This window comes from Mauremys mutica, chromosome 12 (genome assembly GCF_020497125.1).
Source record: "Mauremys mutica isolate MM-2020 ecotype Southern chromosome 12, ASM2049712v1, whole genome shotgun sequence".
NCBI classification, from domain to species: domain Eukaryota; kingdom Metazoa; phylum Chordata; order Testudines; family Geoemydidae; genus Mauremys; species Mauremys mutica.
The window spans coordinates 15,001,859-15,023,119 of record NC_059083.1 but is presented as its reverse complement, the minus strand read 5'-3'; the positions used below and the strand labels follow the sequence as shown (position 1 = coordinate 15,023,119).

The window sequence follows — 21,261 nt, the reverse complement described above, 5'->3', positions numbered from 1 at the left end:
GGCCCCTGCAAAAGTTAAAGCTATTGTGGAGGCTCCCCCACCTCGAAATGTAAGCCAGCTGCGCTCGTTTCTAGGACTCCTGAACTATTATGGAAAGTTCATCTCACAGTTAGCCACACTGCTAAAACCACTTCATGAGCTCCTTGGGCAGAACAAGGCCTGGAAGTGGACTGAAGCCTGTGATGTTGCGTTTAACAAAGCTAAGGATGCATTGCTAAATTCTGAAGTTCTAACGCACTTTGATCCATCCTTACCACTGCAATTGGCCTGCGATGCCTCCCCTTATGGAGTGGGAGCAGTCGTGTCACATATTATGCCTTCAGGAGAAGAGAGACCTATTGCTTTTGCTTCACGCACTCTAAGCAAAGCAGAAACTAACTACGCCCAAATCGAACGTGAGGCATTAGGAATTGTTTTTGGAATTCGGAAGTTTCATCAGTACCTGTTTGGGCGAAAATTTACTCTTCTCACAGACCATCGACCTCTGACATCAATTTTTGGACCTTACACAGGCATTCCCCCATTAGCTGCTAGTCGTATGCAACGTTGGGGATTGTTACTTTCAGCACACACATATGAAATCAAATATCGGAAATCCACTCTACACGGCAATGCAGATGGCCTCTCAAGGTTGCCTTTGCCGGTCAAACACCAAGATAGTGCCCACAAGGAAATCTTCTACTTTGAACAGGTAGAGAATACACCCATCACTGCTACTCAGATAAAGAAGGCAACTCGCGTTGACCCAGTATTGTCCCACGTTATGGACCTGGTGATGCATGGAACATCTCGACAAACCTCTCCGGTCTCATCCGACCTTGTTCCCTACATGTCCAAGCGGACGGAGTTATCGGTCCAATCTGGTTGTTTGTTGTGGGGGAGACGTGTCATTATTCCACCACCGCTGAGATCACAGATGTTAGAACAGCTACATTCCGGTCACTGTGGAATAGTGCGCATGAAGGAAATTGCACGAAGCTATTTTTGGTGGCCTGGACTGGACAGCGCTATTGAAGAGAAGGCAAAAGCTTGTATGTCATGTCAGGGTGTGAGGAATGCACCCCAGTGGGCACCCCTACACCCATGGGACTGGCCTGAAAACCCGTGGCAACGTATTCACGTTGACTTTGCTGGCCCCCTTGAAGGAAGCATGTTCTTGGTGGCAATAGATGCCCATTCTAAATGGCCAGAAGTCTCTGTAATGCAGTCCACTTCTGCAGAGAGTACTATCCAAAAACTACGAGGACTCTTTAGTCGTTTTGGTCTGCCAGAACAACTTGTGAGCGACAACGGTCCGCAGTTCGTTTCTCAGGAGTTTCAAAATTTTATGAAAGCAAATGGGATACACCACATCACGTCAGCACCATATCATCCGTCCACCAACGGATTAGCTGAAAGATTTGTGCAGACAATGAAAAACGCTTTGAAATCAGCAAGGGGACAACACTCCATTCAAAAGCGTCTGGATACCTTTTTACTTTCCTACAGAAACACACCTCATGCTACGACCCACGCATCTCCGGCCTTTCTAATGATGGGACGACAGCTGCGCACTTGCTTTGATCTGCTGAAACCTTCTGAACCCCGACAAATTGTGCAACATCAGTAGCAATATCAAGTCATCAGACGGGCACCCAGAGCAAAAGACCGAACCTTTAGCCCGGGACAGCCAGTTTTGGCTCGGAATTATACTTCCAGAGCTAAATGGGTTCCGGCCACAGTCATCACTCAAACAGGACCTGTTTCCTACACAGTCCGGACTGCAGAGAATCTTATCTGGCGGCGACATGTAGATCAGCTGTTGCCAGGTCATGCCAGTCCTCAGGACCCATCTGCAGTTGAGGGGTCTGACTTCACCTCTTCTGGTGAGGGATCGAATCACGAGTCACCTGTTTCTGACTGTTCTTCTCCATTACTGCCGGCGGCTGAGATACCCCTTTGCCCAGCACGAGCTGATACCACCTCCTCACCTGTTCGTGCTGCGGACCCTGAGCCCCTAGTGCTTTTGGGTGCAATAACACCAGTAGTTCGCCGTAATCCACCTAGAGACAGAAGGCCTCCTCATCGGCTGGATCTTTAGCTAGGGCGAACCCACGGTTATGGGGCAAAATAATCCCCAGGGTTTAGCCGGGAATGGAGGCAGTCTACCCTCCTTCTCTAGTCTAGTGTGTGTGTTTTATTTAGGGGATGTTCTTATTAGGGGGGGGGGGAATATGTTGTGTATTTGGTTGTCATGGTTTTGTTGCTATGGCAACTGAGTTAGATTATTATGGGTTAGCTCAACCGGTTTCAACCGGCTGAGAAGCTCTCTGTAGATATGTAAATAAAATGGAGGTTTTGGTTAGCTGCCTGCTCTCTGGCCTCAAGTGATTGCTTCCTACACCGGCTGCCCCAAGGATATAACAGCCCCCACCACTCTACCCCCCTGACCAGTCAGTTTTCCTCCCCTGCTCAGACCCTGGCCAGCCCCCTCCTCCGATTTGCCCCCTTTGCCTCTTTTTAACCCCTGTAAAAAGCACTCAGCGCAATCGTATACTTAGGGCAGGATGTAGGGCAGTAGCTTCAGCAGATGTTCCTGAGCACGCTCAGTTCACCATAAGTCGCACATTCCTACAGGGAGCAGTTTTCTGTACTGCACCAGCGGGAGAGTTAATTAATCCACCCCAATGGACCGCCAGACACACCAGTCTCCTCCACCACAGACCCAGGGTCTGAACCACGTGCCCCAAAGCTGCAGACTTAACTGAAAGCAACTTAAGAAGTGTTCCTGTCTTCAATACTCAGATGCCCAATTCCCAGTGGGGTCCAAACCCCAAATAAATCCATTTTAACCTATATAAAGCTTATGAAGGGTAAACGCATAAATTGTTCACCCTCTATAACACTGATAGAGAGATATGCCCAGCTGTACCCCCCCCCCACCCCCCAGATATCAATACATACTCTGGGTTGATTAATAAGTAAAAAGCGTTGGTTTTTTTTGCGAACAGGGGCTGCTAACAGGGAGTTTCGCAAGGGAGTTCTCCAGGTGAAGGAGGAGCTAATACAGCATCTGTGGGGTAAGTGACTGTCTGTAGTGTGTGTTTGTTTGTGTTTGGGGGTTACTTGCGGTGTTCTGAGCTTGTGTTTGTCAGTCTGTTTGGTTGTTTCAGGGACCGTGTGCTCTGGCTGGCAGTTGGAGGCAGGTTTGAAAGTTAGAAGCCTCTGGTAATTGGCTGAGCCTTAATCAGTGGGCGGGGCATTCACTCAGGCCAGGGCTTTATAAAGCCGCGCACAAGCGACCAGAGAGCTTTGCTAACAGGGAGTTTCGCAAGGGAGTTTGGAAGGGGAGTGGGAAGGGAGTGGGAGTCCCTCGCCAGCCCTAAACCCCTTCCCTGTGGTCCCCCTAAAACCTATAAACCGAACCACATTTCAAAACCCCTTTCTGTAAACCACCCTTCCATTAACTAGGAGACAATGCAGGCAGAAGCCCAGCAGCAGGGTGGGGGCTATCCAGTTTATTGCGCTGAGTGTTGCATGTATGATTACCTGCCCTGTCGGCAGTGGCGTATGTGTGCAGTCGGTGCAAGGAGCTCCTGGCCCTCAGAGACCATGTACGGACTTTGGAGGCCAGGGTGGCAGAACTGGAGGAGCTAAGAAAGGCAGAGAGGTATGTTGATGAGGCTTTCCAGGACACTGTAGAATTGTCCCACCTCCAGTCAGACAGCCCCTGCGCTGTTGAGGAGGATGAAAGGCCCAGGGCAGAGCAGTCAATGGGAGCAGAGGGAAACCATCCCGTAGTTGGGACCTTCCTTCCAGATGGTGCTGGGGTTGCCTCTCCGGGGGAGGGAACTCCAGTTTCTAGGAAAAGGCAGGTGTTTGTAATGGGAGATTCGATTATTAGAAACGTAGATAGCTGGGTTTGTGATGACCGGGAGAACCATATGGTGACTTGCCTGCCTGGTGCGAAGGTTGCAGATCTCTCGAGGCATCTAGACAGACTTATGTGTAGTGCTGGGGAGGAGCCGGTGGTCGTGGTACATGTAGGTACCAATGACATAGGGAAGGGTAGGAGAGATGTCCTGGAAGCCAAATTTAGGCTTCTAGGGAAGAGACTGAAATCCAGGACCTCTATGGTGGCATTCTCAGAAATGCTCCCAGTTCCACGCGCAGGGCCAGGTAGGCAGGCAGAGCTTCAGAGTCTCAATGCGTGGATGAGACGATGGTGTAGGGAGGAGGGGTTCACGTTCATTAGGAACGGGGAAACTTCTGGGATGGGAGGAGCCTATACAGGAGAGATGGGCTCCACCTAAACCAAAGTGGAACCAGACTGCTGGCACTAAACATTAAGAAGGTTGTAGAGCAGTTTTTAAACTAGGAGATGGGGGAAAGCCGACTGCTGCAGAGGAGCGTGTGGATCGGACACAGACTTTTCTTAGGGGAGAGTCTGATGATAGAGAATCTCCAGATTATAGTCAGGAGCAGAGAATGGAAGAGGATAATGTAAGGGCCGGATCAGATGATAAACAGTCACATAAAAAAGAATCTGGCACATCAGAAAAAGGCAGGCTAATAAACAGGGACAAGTTTTTAAAGTGCTTGTATACAAATGCCAGAAGTCTAAATAATAAGATGGGTGAACTAGAGTGCCTTGTGATAAGGGAGGATATAGATATAATAGGCATCACAGAAACCTGGTGGACTGAGAGCAATCAATGGGACACAATCATTCCGGGGTACAAAATATATCGGAAGGACAGAACAGGTCGTACAGGGGGAGGAGTGGCACTATATGTGAAAGAAAGTGTAGATTCAAATGAAGTAAAAATCTTAAGCAAATCCACATGTTCCATAGAATCTCTATAGATAGAAATTTCATGCTCTAGTAAAAATATAACATTAGGGATCTATTATCGACCACCTGACCAGGACAGTAATAGTGATGATGAAATGCTAAGGGAAATTAGAGAGGCTATCAAAATTAAGAACCCAATAATAGTGGGGGATTTCAGTTATCCCCATATTGACTGGGAACATTTCACTTCAGGACGAAATGCAGAGATAAAATTTCTCGATACTTTAAATGACTGCTTCATGGAGCAGCTGGTACGGGAACCCACAAGGGGAGAGACAACTCTAGATTTAATCCTGAGTGGAGCGCAGGAGCTGGTCCAAGAGGTAACTATAGCAGGACCGCTTGGAAATAGTGACCATAATACAATAACATTCAACATCCCTGTGATGGGAAGAACACCTCAACTGCCCAACACTGTGGCATTTAATTTCAAAAGGGGGAACTATACAAAAATGAGGGGGTTAGTTAGCAAAAGTTAAAAGGTACAGAGACTAAAGTGAAATCCCTGCAAGTTGCATGGGCCCTTTTTAAAGACACCATAATAGAGGCCCAACTTCAATGTATACCCCAAATTAAGAAAAACAGTAAAAGAACTAAAAAAGAGCCACCGTGGCTTAACAACCATGTAAAAGAAGCAGTGAGAGATAAAAAGACTTCCTTTAAAAGATGGAAGTCAAATCCTAATGAGGCAAATAGGAAGGAGCACAAACACTGCCAACTTAAGTGCAAGAGTGTAATAAGAAAAGCCAAAGAGGAGTTTGAAGAACGACTAGCCAAAAACTCTAAAGGTAATAACAAAATGTTTTTTAAGTACATCAGAAGCAGGAAGCCTGCTAAACAACCAATGGGGCCCCTTGACGATCGAAATACAAAAGGAGCGCTTAAAGACGATAAAGTCATTGCAGAGAAACTAAATGGATTCTTTGCTTCAGTCTTCACGGCTGAGGATGTTAGGGAGATTCCCAAACCTGAGCTGGCTTTTGTAGGTGACAAATCTGAGGAACTGTCACAGATTGAAGTGTCACTAGAGGAGGTTTTGGAATTAATTGATAAACTCAACATTAACAAGTCACCAGGACCAGATGGCATTCACCCAAGAGTTCTGAAAGAACTCAAATGTGAAGTTGCGAAACTATTAACTAAGGTTTGTAACCTGTCCTTTAAATCGGCTTCGGTACCCAATGACTGGAAGTTAGCTAATGTAACGCCAATATTTAAAAAGGGCTCTAGGGGTGATCCCGGCAATTACAGACCGGTAAGTCTAACATTGGTACCGGGCAAATTAGTTGAAACAATAGTTAAGAATAAAATTGTCAGACACGTAGAAAAACAAACTGTTGAGCAATAGTCAACATGGTTTCTGTAAAGGGAAATCGTGTCTTACTAATCTATTAGAGTTCTTTGAAGGGGTCAACAAACATGTGGACAAGGGGGATCCGGTGGACATAGTGTACTTAGATTTCCAGAAAGCCTTTGACAAGGTCCCTCACCAAAGGCTCTTACATAAATTAAGCTGTCATGGGATAAAAGGGAAGGTCCTTTCATGGATTGAGAACTGGTTAAAGGACAGGGAACAAAGGGTAGGAATTAATGGTAAATTCTCAGAATGGAGAGGGGTAACTAGTGGTGTTCCCCAGGGTCAGTCCTAGGACCAATCCTATTCAATTTATTCATAAATGATCTGGAGAAAGGGGTAAACAGTAAGGTGGCAAAGTTTGCAGACGATACTAAACTGCTCAAGATAGTTAAGACCAAAGCAGATTGTGAAGAACTTCAAAAAGATCTCACAAAACTAAGTGATTGGGCAACAAAATGGCAAATGAAATTTAATGTGGATAAATGTAAAGTAATGCACATTGGAAAAAATAACCCCAACTATACATACAACATGATGGGGGCTAATTTAGCTACAACGAGTCAGGAAAAAGATCTTGGAGTCATCATGGATAGTTCTCTGACGATGTCCACGCAGTGTGCAGAGGCGGTCAAAAAAGCAAACAGGATGTTAGGAATCATTAAAAAGGGGATAGAAAATGAGACTGAGAATATATTATTGCCCTTATATAAATCCATGGTACGCCCACATCTCGAATACTGTGTACAGATGTGGTCTCCTCACCTCAAAAAAGTTATTCTAGCACTAGAAAAGGTTCAGAAAAGGGCAACTAAAATGATTAGGGGTTTGGAGAGGGTCCCATACGAGGAAAGATTAAAGAGGCTAGGAGTCTTCAGCTTGGAAAAGAGAAGACTAAGGGGGGATATGATAGAGGTATATAAAATCATGAGTGATGTCGAGAAAGTGGATAAGGAAAAGTTATTTACTTATTCCCATAATACAAGAACTAGGGGTCACCAAATGAAATTAATAGGCAGCAGGTTTAAAACAAATAAAAGGAAGTTCTTCTTCACGCAGCGCACAGTCAACTTGTGGAACTCCTTACCTGAGGAGGTTGTGAAGGCTAGGACTATAACAATGTTTAAAAGGGGACTGGATAAATTCATGGTGGCTAAGTCCATAAATGGCTATTAGCTAGGATGGGTAAGAATGGTGTCCCTAGCCTTTGTTCGTCAGAGGATGGAGATGGATGGCAGGAGAGAGATCACTTGATCATTGCCTGTTAGGTTCACCCCCTCTGGGGCACCAGGCATTGTCCACTGTCGGTAGACAGATACTGGGCTAGATGGACCTTTGGTCTGACCCGGTACGGCCGTTCTTATGTTCTTATGTTTTTATTCAATACAGAAAGTAGGATTTAAGTGGTTCCAAGTAGTAACAGACAGAACAAAGTGACTTACCAAGCAAACCAAAACAAAACACACACGTCTAACCTAATACAGTAAGAATGTGATTACAGATAAAATCTCACCCTCAGATGTTTCAGTAAGCTTCTATCACAGACTGGATGACTTCCTAGTCTGGGCACAATCCTTTCCCCTGGTACAGCCCTTGTTCCAGATCAGGTGGTAACTAGGGATTTCTTATGACTGCAGCCCCCTTTGTTCTGTTCCACCCACTCACCGGTAGATATCGTTTGCATAAGGTGAGAATCCTTCGTCCCTCTGGGTTCCCACCCCTCCTTCCCAATGGAAAAACACCAGGTTAAAGATGGATTCCAGTTCAGGTGACATGATCACATGTCACTGTAAGACCCCAAGCCTTCATTCCTCCCAGCCTGACTCACAGGAAGGCCTGCCTGCAAACAGAGCCATCCACAGTCAATTGTCCTGGTTGATGGGAGCCATCAAGATTCCAAACCACCATTAATGGCCCACACTTTGGATAATTAGAATAGGCCCTCAGAGTTATATTTCGTATTTCTCATTTCAGATACAAGAGTGATACATTTATACAAATAGAACAACCACACTCAGTAGATTATATGCTTTGTAATGATACAAGAGACTTTTTGCATGAAGCATATTTTAGTTACATCATATTCACACTCATCACCATCCTTTCATAAAATCATACAGAGTGCAACGTCACAGCAGGCAAATGGAAAATGCCAGCCATAGGGGATTTCCCTGGCAGATAAGAATTCCAACTCTCCCAGACCAGACTCCATTGCTGCAAATGACGTCCAGTGCAGGATGGTTGGCAACCCTTCGAGCAGATGAAAAAATTCCCGCACAAACCCTAGAAGTGGCTGAAAAGCTGAAGAATGATCAGCTCTGGTCTGAGCATGGGCAGCAGGTATAGTAGGCCAGAGAAAGGCAGGTTAAGCAATGGTGGTTGAATCATGAAGGGACATAGAAATCTTTAGCACATCTGGCATGTAAATATCTTGTGACTTGGGCTAGAAAAGTACTGTAAGAATGCCTCTTCTCACTTTCAGCATTATCTCACACAAATGTAAACAAACTTGTTTGTCTAAGTGATTGGCTGAACAAAAAGTAGGACTGAGTGGACTTGCGGGCTCTGAAATATTACATTGTTTTATTTTTGAATGAAGGTATATTTTACGTAATTCTACATTTGAAAGTTCAACTTTTATGACAAGGGGGTGCACTACAGTACTTGTAATAGGTGAGTTAAAAATACTATTTCTTTTGGGGTTGTTTTACAGTGCAAATATTTGTAATTAAAAGTGAGCACTGTACACTTTGTATTCTGCGTTGTAATTGAAATCAATATATTTGAAAATTCAGACATCCAAAAATATTCATAGAAATGCTATTATGTCATTGTTTAACAGTGCAAATAATCACAGGATTAATCAGGATGAATTTCTTAAATCACCTGAAATCCCTAGTTCCAACTGATTTCTTTGTTAAAATTATATGGTAAGAAAGAGAAAGGCAGCAATTTTTCGGTAATAGTAGCTGTGACACTTTTGTATTTTACCAGACCAAAACAAAGGCTGCTGAGAAAAGGAAACTGTTTCTCCCCATTTGAATGTATCTTTCATTTTCATTGCATCTGGGTTCTCTGCTAACTCCTTTCTTGATTTTGTTTTTCCTAAGCATCTTCAGGAATGTTAAAATGTTAAAAAAATGTCTTTTTCCTAGGAGTAGAATAAGATCCCCCCCCACACACACACCCCTTTTAATCAATTGCCCTGTTGAATGAACGAGGTGTGAATGAGTAAAGGGTGGAAGGCAGAACCTCCAGACAGCTGCTACCCTTGGAGAGGGGATGGAAGCCAGACCCAAGAACAATAAAACTTGTCAAGTGGGCTCACTAAAGAAGATCAGAAATTTTGACGGCCTTGGGGGTTAGAAGGAAGCTCCTTCTTTTGGGAACACCCTCTTTGAACAGCATTGGGACCAGGGCCGGCTCTAGGCACCAGCCTAGCAAGCACGTGCTTGGGCGGCACCTTGGGAGGGGGCAGGAATCAGGGTTTGTTTTTGTTGGTTTTGGTTTGGCCAGGCGGCGCTGGGGGGGCGGGGACTTGGGCGGCGCAATGCGGCGCTGGGGGGCGGGGACTTGGGCGGTAAAATGCGATGCTGGGGGGGCGGGGTCTTGGGCGGTGCGACGCGATGCAGGGGGGCGGGGACTTGGGGGATGCGACCCGGCACGGGGGGCGCAGGGACTTGGGTGGTGCGATGCAACGCTCGGGGAGGGGTCGGGCGGCGCTCGCGGGGGTTGGGTGGTGTTCTTTTTTTATGCTTGGGGCGGCAAACATGTTAGAGCCGGGCCTGATTGGGACAACACCCAGAAGGAAGCAGCACAAAGGACCAACGGACAGAGATACAGATTTTGAATCTGGTACAGATTAGCATGAGAGGGAAGCTGCTATAAAAGTGAGGTGTCTTGCAGAGGATCCTGGGCCTCATCTTGTAAACATGGGAACATCGATCTGGATCGGCAGGAAACCTTTGTTTGCAACCCCACCCCACTCTGGAAAAGTCCCAGCTTCAAGGTGGATTATAGGACCAGGTGACAATGTTATGCTTATAAAACGCACACGGGCTGTTTTTCAAGGGAAAAGGCAACAGGCCACATTTATTGAAAATACAGCATAAAAACTGGCACATTCATTCACACATACACACACACGGGTCCCACAGATGGTCTTATAGTCCCCACTCTCTCGTAGCTCGAGTCAATCTAATTGGCAGTTAGATTAAGAATGAGTGAGGAGCTGGGCTCTGTCGGTCGTGATCCGATGCGCCGAGTCCTTGCAGGACTCAACCCAGAGTTCCATGAAAAACACCCCATATTTATACCTGTAAATTCCCATTCGAGACTACTTCAAATACTATCTTCTAGGGCTGTCGAGTGATCAGAAAAAGTATTTGTGATTAATTGTGCTGTTAAACAATAATAGAATACCATTTATTTCAATATTTTGGTTGTTGTATACATTTACAAATATACTGATTTCAACTGCAACACAGAATACAAAGGATACAGTGAGCACTTTCTATTTTTTTATTACAAATACTTGCACCGTAAAAAATGAAATAGTATTTTTCAATTCACCAACTGCAAGTACTTTACTGCAATCTTTTTATCATGAAAGTTGAACTTACAAATGTAGAATTATGTACAAAAATATCCGCATTCAAAAATAAAACAATGTAAAACTTTAGATCCTACAACTCCACTCAGTCCTACTTCTTATACAACCAATCACTCAGAAAAACAAATGTGGTTATAATTTGCAGGAGATAATGCTGCCCGCTTCTTGTTTACAATGTCACCTGAAAGTGAGAACAGGCGTTCTCTTGGCTCTATTGCAGCCGGCGTCGCAAGATATTTATGTGCCAGATGCGCTAAAGAGTCATGTGTCCCTTCCTGCTGGAACCACCATTCCAGAGGACATGCATCCATGCTAATGATGTGTTCTAACTGATAATGATCCGAAGCAGATTGGACCGACGCGTATCAACTCAGTCAGATGCCACCGGCAGAAGGCTGATTTTCTTTTTTTGTGGTTCGAGTCCTGTAGCGTCCGCATCTCAGTGTTGCTCTTTTAAGACTTCTGAAAGCATGCTCCATACCTCGTCCCTCTCAGATTTTGGAAGGTACATCAGATTCTTAAAGCTTTGGCTGAAAGCTGTAGCTATCTTTAGAAATCTCAGATTGTTGCATTCTTTGCGTTTTCTCAAATCAGCAGTGAAAGTGTCCTTAAAATTAACATGTGCTAGGTCATTATCCGTGACTTTTATAATAGGAAATATTTGGCAGAATGTGTGTAAAACAGAACAGGGGACATACAATTGTCCTCCAAGGAGTTCAATCACAAATTTATCTCATGAATTATTTTTTTTAAAAGAGCATTGTCAGCATAGAAGCATATCCACTGGAATGGTGGCCGAAGCATGAAGGTACATAGGCATGTTTAGTATATCTTCCACATAAATATCTGCACTGCCAGATAAACGTGCCATGCGAACACCTTCTCAGACTTTCAGGTGACATCATAAATTAGGAACAGGCCACATTCTTTCCCGTAAATGTAAACAAACTTATTTGTCTTAGCGATTAGCAGAAAAAGAAGTAGCCCTGAGTGGACTTCTAGGCTCCAAAGTTTTTAACTGCTTTATTTCTGAGTGCACTTACATACCAAAATAAATCTACGTTTCTAAGTTATACTTTCCTGATAAAGAGACTGCACTACAGTACTTGTATGAGGTGAATTGAAAAATACTAGTTTTGTTTTCTGACCACTGTAAATTTTCTATTCCTGTTGTGATAGAAATTAATATATATGAAAACATAGAAAAATATCCCAAAACATTTAACAAATATCACTTGGTATTCTATTGTTTAATAATGTGATCCATTGAGATTCATTTTAATACACACCATTATTTTTTTGAGATAATTGCAATTAATCAACTACACTATTATCTTCTTCCAAGTTTTTAACAATACAAGTTCACAATCAAAGTTCTAGTCTATATAACTTGGAATGGTCCCAAACATCATTTACAAACATTTCTAACATGTCTTTAAATGTTGAATCTGGGTCAAATAGCCTGCAAGGTTCTTAACTCTTTCTGGCCAGGTGTCACAGAAGTTTAGATCCTCTGTGAATTCTCCAACGTTTAATGACGTCTGATCACTGTCTGAAACTTTCGTCACAGTCCAGTACTTATGGAGTCTTGCTCTTGTGTGGATTCTTTGATGTAAAACAAGAACTGATCAGTTTATGAAACGTTTCCCACAGTCTAAGCACTTATGGGGTCGCTCTCCAATGTGGATTGCTGGATGTTTAACAATGTTTGATTGCGTATAAAAGTTTTTCCACAGGCTAAGCAGTTACAGGGTGTCTCCCTGGGTGGATTCTCTGATGTAAAAGAAGGGCTGACATCTATTTGAAATGTTTTTCCATAGTCTAAACACTATGTGTGTTTTGCCTGATGTTTAGAAGGGCTGATCTGATTCTGAAACTTTCCCAGAGTCCAAGCACTTATGGTCTTCCCCTTGTATGGATTGCCTGATGTTTAACAAGGGTTGAACTCTGCATGAATCTTTTCCCCCAGTCTGAGCACTGATGGGGTCTCTCTCCTGTGTGGACTATTTTATGTCTAACAAGGGCTGACTGCCGTATGAAACTTTTCCCACAGTCTAAGCACTTATGGGGTCTCTCTCCTGTGTGGATTGCCTGATGATTAAGAAGGGTTGATCTCCTTATGAAACTCTTCCCACAGTCTAAACACTTGTGGGGTCTCTCTCCTGTGTGGATTATCTGATGTTTAACAAGGTCTGACCTCTGTATGAAACTTTTCCCACAGTCCAAGCACTTATGAGGTCTCTCTCCTGTGTGGATTCTCTGGTGTGTTTTAAGATGTGATCTCTGTGTGAAACTTTTCCCACAGTCGAAGCACCTATGGGGTCTCTCTCCTGTGTGGATGGCCTGATGTTTTACAAGGTCTGACCCCTGTATGAAACTTTTTCTACAGTCTAAGCATGTATGAGGTCTCTCTCCTGTGTGGATTGCCTGATGTTTTACAAGGTCTGACCTGTGTATGAAACTTTTCCCACAGTCTAAGCACTTATGGGATCTCTCTCCTGTGTGGACTGCTTGATGTTTAACAAGGGCTGACTTCCATATAAAATTTTTTCCACAGTCAAAGCACTTATGAGATCTGTCACCTGTGTGGATCTTCTGATGTGTTATAAGATTTGACCTCTGTATAAAACTTTTTCCACAGTCTAAGCACATATGGGGTCTCTCTCCTGTGTGGATTGCCTGATGTTTTAAAAGGTATGACCTCTGTATGAAACTTTTTCCACAGTCTAAGCACTTATGGGATCTCTCTCCTGTGTGAATTGCCTGATGATTAGCAAGGCCTGACTTCCATACAAAACTTTTTCCACAGTCTAAGCACTTATGGGATCTCTCTCCGGTGTGGATTGCCTGATGTTTCACAAGGTTTGACCTCTGTATGAAACTTTTCCCACAGTCTAAGCACTTATAGGGTCTCTCTCCAGTGTGGATTGCTTGATGTTTCACAAGGTTTGACCTCCGTATAAAACTTTTCCCACAGTCTAAGCACTTATGGGGTCTCTGTCCAGTGTGGATTGCCTGATGTTTAACAAGGTCTGACCTCTGTATGAAACATTTTCCACAGTCTAAGCACTTATGGGGTCTCTTTCCTGTGTGGATTGCCTGATGATTAGCAAGGCCCGACTTCCATATGAAACTTTTTCCACAGTCTAAACACTTATGGGGTCTCTCTCCCGTGTGGACTGCCTGATGTTTGACAAGGGCTGCCCTCCGTATAAAATTTTTCCCACAGTCCAAGCACTTATAAGGTCTCTCTCCAGTGTGAATAGCCTGATGTTTAACAAGGTCTGACCTATGTACAAAACTTTTTCCACAGTGTAAGCACTTATGGGGTCTCTGTCCTGTGTGGATCCACTGATGATGTTTAAGATTTGATCTGTGTGTGAAACTTTTCCCACAGTCTAAGCACTTATGGGGTCTCTCTCCAGTGTGAATGGCCTGATGATTAACAAGGGCTGACCTATGTATGAAACTTTTCCCACAGTCCAAGCACTTATGGGGTTTCTCTCCTGTGTGGCTTATCTGATGTGTAGTCAGTGCTGACTTGCAATTCAAAGAGTTGCTGCCCTTAAGGCATTGATAGGTTTTCTGTCCCGTGTGGCTTCTTCCATGGTCCAAGCACTGAAGTGATTTCTCTCCAGTATGAATTGCCTGAGGTGAAAAAAACTGTGGTCCCAGAACGAATCCTTTTCCATAACCAAGGCATTCATGGTGTTTGTCTTCTCTAGGGGTTGTCTGCTGGGCTGTGGGATCCCTGTATCCTTCCCCACAGATAATAAATTCATCCATTTGCTCCCTTGAGTAGTTTCTCAGCAGCCTCTCTGACCTCTGCCAATTTCCCCAGGCTTCTCCCTGTTCCAACCACTGGGAAAAATTCCCTGCAGCTCTTCCCACAAAGGTCTCCTGTGGTTCTCCGTGCCCAGGAACTTCCTGTTGTTGATTCCCCTCCTTTTTCTCACTCACTGTCTCGTTACCTGCTGGGAGAGAGACAATCCAGACAGGAGTCATTGTGCCCAGGAGAAAGGAAGAGGAATAGCACCGAGGGAAAACCCAACATTCTAAAGCTGCACAGATGGAGCAACTGGATTCTACCTCCATTTCCCACCCAAAAATTCACAGAGAAGGAACGTTGGGAAGGAAACAGCAGCAGGTAACAGGACACGTGGAAAACAATGTCAGTGATATCTGCTGACTGCAGCCCTGCCCTGGGTGAGATGAGGAAGAACGGAGGGGCACTTACTGATACCATATTTTTGGGATTCTCAACTTTTTCCTCCATTCCCCAGATGGTTTGAGTGTCAGTCCTCACCTGTGTGGGCACCTCTTGAGATCTCTCTTTCCTCGCAGGCCTGGAGATCGGGCACCCACGGCTCTTCCCCTCGTTCCAGCCGGCTGATTAGGTCAGGTTTGGGAAGGGAGAATTCTGTGCAGGTGGTGAAATCAGAGCAGATCAGGGTGTGTGGAGGATTGAGAGAGCGTCTGTCACAAAGGACATTCCGTGGGCGGAACCTGTCCCTGTGCTGTGCTGGGGGAACATGGAATCCAAGAGGACGGGAACATGGTCACTGAGCCCCTTTGGGGGAGGCAGATGTCCGGGGGAGGTGGGGGAATTGTGACACCCTCACTAGAAGTTCCTGGCATCTGTGCTCTCTGGGGGCCCTGCTGACGCACCCTCAGCTCTGGAGTGGGATAATTTTGTATATCCCTTAGGTTTTGACACCCTGGTCTCATTTCGAGAGTATATGGAGTTGCAAGTCTCTCTCACACGGCAGCTGTGCATTACAGAACCCAGTCCCCTCCAATCTAACTGAGCAGGGAAGAACCTGACTAGTGACAGACACGCAGACTCCACAGTTTCTAATAACCAAGGGGCCAGGAATCCCTTACCCAGTGAGGTCACCGTCTCGTAGTTCTCCTGCATGACGTCCCTGTAGAGGGCTCTCTGAGCGGGGTCCAGCAGAGCCCCCTGCCGCTGGGTGAAATACACAGCCACCTCCTCGAAGGTCACCGGCATCTGAAACAACAAGATTCCCCCACTCAGCATCTGCTGCCCCAGCCGCAATCCCACTAGTCATGGGGGAGGAGGGCCTGAGTAGCAGAATCCCACCCCCACCCTGCTCAGAGCAGCCAGGAGGCTTCAGGGGGTGGGAGAAGGTGAGAGCTCCTTGTCCCCCCAGCACACGGAGCAGGGCAGGGTCTCCTCATTCCCACACGCCTGCCAGCCACAGGCTGATACGGGAAGCAGAGCTCTGAGCCGGGGACAGGAATCCCGACAACTCCCCTCCCCCCGCCCCTCGTATTTCACAGAAGCCTCTGGCCAGTGGGGGTGTTTCCTGGGTCAGAAAGTGCCCCCCCACCTTCAATGAGCCTGTTCATAAAATAAGGCCCAGGTAGATCATGTTCCAGCAGGTTTATCAGACCCCATCCCCTCCTTGCCTCACCTTGTGTGTTTCTCGCCCCTCCCCCTCTACAACAAATCCTCCCCATCCCCCCACAGCTCCCTGCAAATCCCCTACCTGAGCTGTCTCCATCGCAGCCATTTCCCTTCTCTGTCCTCTGGAAGACAGGACGATGTGGAGCGAAACGTGGACGCGATTCCTCAGATGCTCTGGGCTCTGCCGCGCTGGGAAAACCCTCAGTCACTTTATCACAACACAGACCCGGCCCTCCCCGCAGCACTGAACCCCCTGCCACACCAGCAGGTCCCACCAAGGGGCCCTTTGTGCAGAGTCATTTCCCTGCCCGGCTCCAGCCCTTTCCGCAGGTCTCTCCATCACCTGCAGGCTCAGGGGCAGGTGTGGTTAGAGGGGATTTTCCCCAGACGGACTTTGCTGAGAGCTCCTGATTTCTGTGCTAACAAGCTCTGTTCTACGCTGTGTTCCCAGCGACCAACAAACCTTCTGTTTTCCAGGCCGGCTGAGAGTCACAGCTGAGTGCGGAGGTGGGGTGCAGGGCCCCTGTGGGGAGCGGGTCAGGCTTCTCCTTAGGCTGCCCCAGAGGTTCTGGCTGGGGCCGTGCAACCTCCCTGGGCTTTGGGGACGGGAAGGCTGCGGCCACATGCTCAGCAGGTGTGTGGGGGGGGGTTATTGGGGGTACTCAGGGGCTGGGGCCCTGCCCCTACAGTGGGGGGAGGGGCTTGCCTCCCCCGCCCTAGGTTCACCCCCCACCAGCTGTTCCCCGTTCTTATCCCGGGCTCCTAGTCCCAGGCAGGGGGGTGAAACAATCTGTACAGTGGGGGGCGCTGAGAGCCACTGAACCAGACTGTAAACCTGGATAGGCTGGAAACCGCCGCGAGGGTTTCGCATTCTGTCGTTACACCCCACCAGCCTAGAGCCAGCGCCTGTGCTGCCCCCCCCCCCGCCCTGGTTGTGCCCCTGGGCCCCGCTCCTTCCCCGGCCCCCAGCTGGGGACCCCCACCCTGTATTCAGTTTGGCCCCTGCCCACCATCCGCCCCCCGCCCAGATCTCCCTGAGCTGCAGCCTCCGTCCGCACCAGCGCGGCCAGGGGCAGGGAAACAAAGCAGCGGATGGGGGAGGGGGATTGGGCGGGGAGGGATGGAGGGTAACGTGATCCCGCCCCCGCCCCGCACCCACCGGGGCTGGCGGCAGCTTTCCCGGGCCCCGGGCAGCGAATGGGGGGCGGGGTCTCTCCTACCTTCCTCCAAGTGGCTGCGTGTCACTTCCTGCTGCCGGGAGGGACCCCAGCGATCGCTCCCCCCAGAGCCGCCTCCCGGCCGCTCCTGGGTCCTAGCGGGAAATCCACCAATATGCGCTTCTCCCTTTGTCCGGCTCCTGTTCCGCTCCCAGGCTCTCAGGACAGAAGGGAGGGACCCTCTTCCATCTAGCGGGGGGAAAATGGGTGACACATTTTCCTAAAATACTTAATGAACTTTAGGTGAAACCAGTAAAGATGCGCAGAGGTAAGCGGGGAAATGGCCCCGCTATTGGGGGGAACTTTCCTGACTTAAACACCCCCCGGGAGGAATCCAATAGCAGAAGGATCTGAGTCCTCGCTCCCTTCACCCAGAACCTGCCTGACCCCGAGGGCTCCACTTCCACTCTGCTGCGTGACAAAGTCCTTGTATCCCCGACAAGGCTGGGCCCAGGCTTCCTGAGGGGCTCGTCCCCCACCCTGGTTGTGACCACTCAGGACACGGGCTAGAGCGTCCCCACTCCGGGTACTTCCTCCGCTCTGGACGCTTCCCTGACCATTGTCTCTACCCCAGAACAAATGCAATTTACTAAACAGCAGCTAATAAAAGAAATCAGGAAACAATGGGGAAGGCGAAAGGAAAACACTTCACCCCACTCTGCGGGCCTGGGGGAAGCACAAACAGCGTCTGTGGGATGCCCGGGCAGTTCACAGTCTGTCCCTCCCCCATCCCAGGCCTCCTGCCCAGGCCCTGGCTGTGCTGCAGGGATGCTGCGGGTCAGACACATGCTCTGGCGGTGGCCACACGCCCTCAGGCTCTAGGTGACAGGACCCTTCTTCCCAGTATCCCTGGGAAGGTGCAAATCCAAAGGACAAATAAAAAGCCCCCAAACTTGGTAATCTCTGTAACTGATGGGGGGGGGCAGACTCATGATCTTCGAGCACTTCTGGCTGCTGACCTAGTTCTGTCCCTGCCCCCCCCCAGGGTTCCACGGGGTGCAGGCCATGGACTGCGGCACCCCTGGGTGGTGGTAGGGGGGAATTCCAGTACGACAGGGATGACTTCATCAGCTTCCATGTCCAGCTTTGGGCCCCTTACCCCATCTGTGTCCCGACTGCCCCCCTCCCAGAGCACAAGTGGCCCAGGCTTTCTGAGGGGCTCGTCCCCCAACCTGGTTGTGACCGCTCAGGACACGGACACAGTGATGGAATTTCTCCGCTCTGGATGCCTCCCTGATCTCTGCCCTAGCCAGTGTCTATAGCTCAGAACAAATACAATTTACATAAACAGCAATTAATTAAAAAAATCAGGACACAGTCAGAAAGGAAAAAGGAAAACTTTTAGCCCCACTCTGCAGGGCCGGATTAACTTTTCATGGGCCTGGTGCCAAACGTATTTATGGGCCCCCATGGGGCAAGGTGCAGGGGGCGGGATGGTCCGTCTCCAGAGGGAAGGGCGGGCTGGGGGCAATGATGCACAGTGCGCTGGGAGCAGCCCTGCTCTGCGCAGCCCAGCAGAGGGCGCGGTTTACAATCCAGCCCAGCCCTGTTCTGCCAGCGTTCCCCTTCCCCTTGCGGGCGGGCCCCCACCACTCTGCCCCCCTGACCAGGGCCAGCTCCAGGCACCAGCGCGCCAAGCGCGCGCTTGGGGCGGCATCTTGGGGGAGGGCGGCAGATGGCCCCGGTGGACCTCCCGCAGGCAGGCCTGCGGGAGGTCCACCGGAGCCGCCGACCCGCAACCGCCAAAGCGCCGCCCCCCCCAGCAAATCCTAGAGCCGCCCTGCCGCCAGCCGCGGCCGGGAATCAGAGGGCTCCGGGCTGCCCGCCACGGCGGGCAGCGCAGAGCCTTTTAAATCCCAGCCGCCGCGGGTAAACAGAGCCCTCTGATTCCCGGCCGCCTGGGATTTAAAAGGCTCTGCGCTGCCCACCGCGGCGGGCAGCCCGGAGCCCTCTGAATCCCGGCTGCGGCTGGGATTTAAAAGGCTCTGCGCTGCCCGCCGCGATGGGCAGCGCAGAGCCTTCTGATTCCCGGATGCGGCTGGGATTTAAAAGGCTCTGTGCTGCCCGCCGCGATGGGCAGCTCAGAGGCTTCTGATTCCCGGCAGCGGCTGGGATTTAAAGGGCTCTGGGCTACCCGCCGCAGTGGGGAGCCCAGAGCCCTTTAAACACGCCTGCCGCCCTAAGGGCACACGGACTGCCCCCCCCCCAGCCCAGGGCGGCCATTCAGCAGTCTGCTTGGGTTGGCAAAAACTGTAGAGCCGGCCCTGCCCCTGACCAGTCAGTTTTCCTCCCCTGCCCAGACCCTGGCCGGCTCCCTCCTCCGATTTGCCCCCTTTGCCTCTTTTTAACCCCTGGAAAAAGCACTCAGCGCAATCGGATACTTAGGGCAGGGGGAAGGGCAGTAGCTTCAGCAGATGTTACTGAGCACGCTCAGTTCACCATAAGTCGCACATTCCTACAGGGAGCAGTTTTCTGTACTGCACCTGCGGGAGAGTTAATTAATCCACCCCAACAGGCGAGAGCAGCTCTGTCTGTGGGAGAAGCTAAAAAAAAAAAAAAATGCCAATTGACTCTCCTTTGGCAGGAGGCAGGTGTGACAGGTTGGATCACAGAAACTGATGTGCCAAGACCACTTCTGCCCCTGCTTTCCTTGCCAGCCTGGAACTCCAGCACCGCCAGACACACCAGTCTGCTCCAACACAGACCCAGGGTCTGAACCACGTGCCCCAAAGCTGCAGACTTAACTGAAAGCAACTTAAGAAGTGTTCCTGTCTTCAACACTCAGACGCCCAATTCCCAGTGGAGTCTAAACCGCAAATAAATCCATTTTAACCTATATAAAGCTTATGAAGCGTAATTGTTCGCCCTCTATAACACTGATAGAGAGATATGCCCAGCTGTTCTCCCCTGCCCCACACCCCAGGTATCAATACATACTCTGGGCTAATTAATAAGTAAAAAGTGATTTTATTCAATACAGAAAGTAGGATTTAAGTGGTTCCAAGTAGTAACAGACCGAACAAAGTGACTTACCAAGCAAAACAAAACAAAACACACACGTCTAACCTAATACAGTAAGAAAGTGATTACAGATAAAATCTCACCCTCAGATGTTTTAATAAGCTTCTATCACAGACTGGAGCCTTCCTAGTCTGGGCACAATCCTTTCCCCTGGTACAGCCCTTGTTCCAGATCAGGTGGTAACTAGGAATTTCTTATGACTGCAGCCCCCTTTGTTCTGTTCCACCCACTCACCGGTATAGATCGTTTGCATAAGGTGGGAAACCTTTGTCCCTCTGGGTTCCCACCCCTCCTTCCCAATGAAAAAACACCAGGTTAAAGATGGAGTCCAGTTCAGGTGACATGATCATGTCACTGTCAGACCCCAAGCCTTCATTCCTCCCAGCCTGACTCACAGGAAGGCCTGCCTGCAAACAGAGCCATCCACAGTCAATTGTCCTGGTTGATAGGAGCCATCAAGATTCCAAAGCACCATTAATGGCCCACACTTTGGATAATTACAATAGGCCCTCAGAGTTATATTTCATGTTTCTCATTTCAGATACAAGAGTGATACATTTATACAAATAGGACGACCATACTCAGTAGATTATAAGCTTTGTAATGATACAAGAGACCTTTTGCGTGAAGCATATTTTAGTTACATCATATTCGCACTAATCACCATAATTTCATAAAATCATACAGAGTGCAACGTCACAGCAGGGAAATGGAAAATGCCAGCCATAGGGGATTTCCCTGGCAGATAAGATTTCCAACTCTCCCAGACCAGACACCATTGCTGCAAATGAC

The 21,261-nt window shown here is 48.2% G+C and overlaps 1 pseudogene; it reads right to left on the bottom strand.

Annotated features, from left to right (window-relative positions):
• Positions 1-12,841: 12,841 nt before the first annotated feature.
• LOC123346052 overlaps positions 12,842-21,261 on the bottom strand; it is a 23,875-nt pseudogene continuing 15,455 nt past the window's right edge.